The 5,187-nt window shown below is 37.0% G+C and overlaps 1 non-coding gene across 1 annotated transcript; it reads left to right on the forward strand.

Annotated features, from left to right (window-relative positions):
• The first annotated feature begins 2,133 nt into the window (after window positions 1-2,133).
• LOC148577811 (small nucleolar RNA R71) lies at window positions 2,134-2,241 on the forward strand. The gene has a single exon (XR_015903648.1). It is a non-coding gene; the product is annotated as a small nucleolar RNA R71 (small nucleolar RNA).
• Window positions 2,242-5,187: the final 2,946 nt, after the last annotated feature.

The raw sequence follows: 5,187 nt of genomic DNA on the forward strand, positions 1-5,187 counted from the left end.
TCCTGAGGTGTCAAGGCATTTACATCCCTGCACCAATTTAGGCATGCAAAATGCCCTTGCACACAACCCTGGGCGTTCAGCGCCAGGTTGGTGCCCATTTTGGGCGTTCAACGCCCATTTGTTGGCCATTTCTGGCGTTGAACGCCAGAACCATGCCTGTTCTGGGCGTTCAGCGCCCAGACACTGCCCATTTTGGGCGTTCAGCGCCAGAACCATGCTCTGTTCTGGCGTTGAACGCTAGACAGATGCTCCTCCAGGGTGTGATTTTTCTTTTGCTGTTTTTGATTCTGTTTTTGATTTTTTTGTTTATTTTGTGACTCCACATGATCATGAACCTATAAAGACATATAACTAAGAAAAATATAGTTAGATAAATAAAAATTGGGTTGCCTCCCAACAAGCGCTTCTTTAATGTCAATAGCTTGACAGTGGGCTCTCATGGAGCCTCACAGATGTTCAAAGCATTGTTGAGACTCTCCAACACTAAACTTAGAGTTTGGATATGGGAGTTCAACACCAAACTTAGAGTTTGGTTGTGGCCTCCCAACACCAAACTTAGAGTTTGACTGTGGGGGCTTTGTTTGACTCTGCTTTGAGAGAAGCTTTTTATGCTTCCTCTCCATGGATGCAGAGAGAGATCCTTGAGTTGTAAACACAAGGTTGTCCTCATTCAATTGAAGGATTAATTCTCCTCTGTCCACATCAATCACAGCTCTTGCTGTGGCGAGGAAAGGTCTTCCTAGGATGATGGATTCATCCTCTTCCTTTCTAGTATCCAGGACTATGAAATCAGCAGGGATGTAAAGGCCTTCAACCTTTACTAACACGTCCTCTACTTGTCCATAAGCCTGTTTTCTTGAGTTGTCTGCCATCTCTAATGAGATTCTAGCAGCTTGCACCCCATAGATTCCCAGTTTCTCTATTACAGAGAGGGGCATGAGGTTTATTCCTGAACTAAGGTCACACAGAGCCTTAAAGATCATGGTGCCTATGGTACAAGGTATTATGAAATTTTCAGGATCCTGTCTCTTCTGAGGTAATGTCAGTTGATCCAGATCACCTTAGTTCATTGATGAACAAGGGAGGTTCATCTTCCCAAGTTTCAATACCAAATAATTTGGCATTCAGCTTCATGATTGCACCAAGAAACTTGGCAGTTTGCTCTTCAGTAACATCCTCATTCTCTTCAGAAGAGGAATACTCATCAGAGCTCATGAATGGCATAAGGAGGTTCAATGGAATCTCTATGGTCTCTAGGTGAGCCTCAGAGTCCTTTGGTTCCTCAGAGGGAAGCTCCTTATTGATCACTGGACGTCCCAGGAGGTCTTCCTCCTTGGGATTCACGTCCTCCTCTCCCTCATTGGGTTCGGCCATTTTGGTTATGTCAATGGCCTTGCACTCTCCTTTTGGATTCTCTTCTGTATTGCTTGGGAGAGTACTAGGAGGGATTTCAGTGATCCTTTTACTCAGCTGGCCCACTTGTGCTTCCAAATTTCTAATGGAAGACCTTGTTTCATTCATAAAACTTGCAGTGGCCTTGGATAGACCAGAGACTAAGTTTGCTAAATTAAAAGTATTTTGTTCAGAGTTCTCTGTCTGTTGCTGAGTGGATGATGAAAAAGGCTTGCTATTGCTAAACCTATTTTTTCCACCATTATTAAAGCCTTGTTGAGGCTTTTGATCCTTCCATGAGAAATTTGGATGATTTCTCCATGATGAGTTATAGGTGTTTCCATAAGGTTCACCTAAGTAATTCACCTCTGCTATTGCAGGGTTCTCAGGATCATAAGCTTCTTCTGCATAAGAAGCCTCTTGAGTACTGTTGGATGCAGCTTGCATTCCATTCAGACTCTGAGAAATCATATTGACTTGCTGACTCAATATTTTGTTCTAAGCCAATATGGCATTCAGAGTATCAACTTCAAGAACTCCCTTCTTCATAGGCGTCCCATTACTCATAGGATTCCTCTCAGAAGTGTACATGAACTGGTTGTTAGCAACCATGTCAATGAGTTCTTGAGCTTCTGCAGGCGTTTTCTTTAGGTGAATGGATCCACCTGCAGAGGTATCCAATGACATCTTTGATAGCTCAGATAAACCATCATAGAATATATCCAGGATGGTCCACTCTGAAAGCATGTCAGAAGGACACTTTTTGGTCAGCTGCTTGTATCTTTCCCAAGCTTCATAGAGGGATTCACCTTCTTTCTGTTTGAAGGTTTGAACATCCACTCTAAGCTTACTCAGCTTTTGAGGAGGAAAGAACTTGGCTAAGAAAGCCGTGACCAGCTTATCCCAAGAGTTCAGGCTGTCTTTGGGTTGAGAGTCCAACCATATTCTAGCTCTGTCTCTTACAGCAAAAGGGAAAAGCATGAGCCTGTAGACTTCAGGATCTACTCCATTAGTCTTAACAGTATCACATATCTGCAAGAATTCAGTTAAGAACTGAAAAGGATCTTCAGATGGAAGTCCATGAAACTTGCAGTTCTGCTGCATCAGAGAAACTAATTGAGGTTTCAGCTCAAAGTTGTTTGCTCCAATGGCAGGAATGGAGATGCTTCTTCCATGTAAATTGGAATTAGGTGCAGTAAAGTCACCAAGCATCCTCCTTGCATTATTATTATTTTCGGCTGCCATCTCCTTTACTTGTTCAAAATTTTCAATAAGGTTGTCTCTGGATTGTTGTAATTTAGCTTCTCTTAGTTTTCTTTTCAGAGTCCTTTCAGGTTCCGGATCAGCTTCAACAAGAATGCCTTTTTCTTTGTCCCTGCTCATAAGAAAGAGAAGAGAAAAAGAAAAGAAGAGGAATCCTTTATGTCACAGTAAAGAGGTTCCTTATTGTTAGCAGAAAAAGAAGAAGAAGAAAAATTCGAACACAGATAGAGAGAGGGTTCAGATTTTTGGTGGTGTGAGGAAGAGATGTTAGTAGATAAATAAATAAATAGAAGGGGATGAGAGAGAAGGAATTTTCGAAAATAATTTTTGAAAAAGAGTTAGTGATTTTCGAAAATAGTTTTGAAAAAGGTTAGTAGTTTTTCAAAAATTCAAATAAAAAAATAATTAGTTAATTAAAAAGAAATTTTTGAAAAAGGGGGAAGATATTTTCGAAAATGAGAGAGAGAGAGTTAGTTAGGTGGTTTTGAAAAAGATAAAAAACAAACAAAAAGTTAGTTAGTTAGTTGAAACGAATTTTGAAAATCAATTTTGAGAAGATAAGGAGTTAGGAAGTTAGAAAAGATATTTTGAAATCATATTTTTGAAAAAGATAAGATAAGAAGATATTTTTGAAAAGATGTGATTGAAATTAGTTTTTGAAAAAGATTTGATTTTTAAAATCTCAATTAATGACTTGATTCACAAGAAATCACAAGATATGATTCTAGAACTTGAAGTTTGAATCTTTCTTAACAAGTAAGTAACAAACTTGAAATTTTTGAATCAAAACATTAATTGGTGATGTTATTTTCGAAAATATGATGTAAAATTAAGAAAAAGATTTTTGAAAAATATTTTTGAAATTTTCAAAAATAACTAAAAAAATTGAAAAAGATTTTGAAACAGATAAGATTTTCAAATTGAAAATTTGATTTGACTCATAAAAACAACTAGATTTTAAAAATTTTTGAAAAAGTCAAATCTAATTTTCGAAATTTTGAGAGAGAAAAAGGGAAAGATATTTTTTTGATTTTTGAATTTTTTATGATGAGAGAGAAAAACACTAAAAAGATGCAATGCGTGAAATTTTTAGATCAAAATATGTGATGCATGCAAGAATGCTATGAATGTCAAGATGAACACCAAGAACACTATGAAGATCATGATAAACACCAAGAATATATTTTTGAAAAATTTTTAATGCAAAGAAAACATGCAAGACACCAAACTTAGAATTCTTTAATGCTTAGACACTAAGAATTCAAGAATGCATATGAAAAACAAGAAAAGACTCAAAACATGCAAATGCAAAGATCAAACAAGAAGACTTACTAAGAACAACTTGAAGATCATGAAGAACACTATGAATGCATGAAAATTTTCGAAAAATGCAAGATGCACATGCAATTAACACCAAACTTATAACATGACTCAAGACTCAAACAAAAAAACACAAAAAATATTTTTGATTTTTTATGATTTTCTAAATTTTTTTTTTTGGAATTTTTTTTCGAAAATTATTTGAAAATAAAAAATGAGGATTTCAAAATCTTTAATATGAATTCCAGGAATCTTGTGCTCTTTAGTCTAAAGCTCCAATCAAAGGGTCAGACATGGCTTAATAGCCAGTCAAGCTTTAGAATGGATTTACATCCATTGAGGTGATTAGTTGAAGACCAATCCCAAAGGAGTTTGGGTATGGCTTTTCAGCCAGATAGGATTCAACATGTTACCATGAAACTCTAGAATTCATTCTTGAAAGTTTTGAAGCCATAGAATAATTTATTTTTGAAAACATTTTTATTTTAAATTTTTTTTTCGAAAACAAAGGAGAAAATTTTGAAAGATTTTTGAAAAATTTTTGAAGAGAAAACAAAAAGAAAATTACCTAATCTGAGCAACAAGATGAACCGTCAATTGTCCATACTCGAACAATCCCCGGCAACGGCGCCAAAAACTTGGTGCTCAGAAATTGTGATTACACTTTAATTATGTAAAATTCATCGCTCTTTCTTTCCCTGGTAATGGCGCCAAAAATATGATGCCAATACCATGGTTCACAACTTCGCACAACTAACCAGCAAGTGCACTGGGTCATCCAAGTAATACCTTACGTGAGTAAGGGTCGAATCCCACGGAGATTGCTGGTATGAAGCAAGCTATGGTCACCTTGTAAATCTCAGTCAGGCGGATATTAAAATAGTAATGGAGTTTTCGAAAATAATTAATAAAATAGGGATAGAAATACTTATGTAAATCATTGGTGAGAATTTCAGATAAGCGAATAGAGATGCTTTCGTTCCTCTGAACCTCTGCTTTCCTGCTGTCTTCATCCAATCAGTCTTACTCCTTTCCATGGCTGGCTTTATGTGATACATCACCATTGTCAATGGCTACTTTCGGTCTTCTCTCGGGAAAATGATCCAAATGCCCTGTCATGGCACGGCTAATCGTCTGGAGGCATCACCCTTGTTAATGGCTTCATCTTATCCTCTCAGTGAAAATGGTCAACGCACCCTGTCACGGCACGGC

This window comes from Arachis ipaensis, chromosome B1 (assembly GCF_059453495.1).
Source record: "Arachis ipaensis isolate K30076 ecotype BB chromosome B1, ASM5945349v1, whole genome shotgun sequence".
In the NCBI taxonomy this organism is placed as follows: domain Eukaryota; kingdom Viridiplantae; phylum Streptophyta; class Magnoliopsida; order Fabales; family Fabaceae; genus Arachis; species Arachis ipaensis.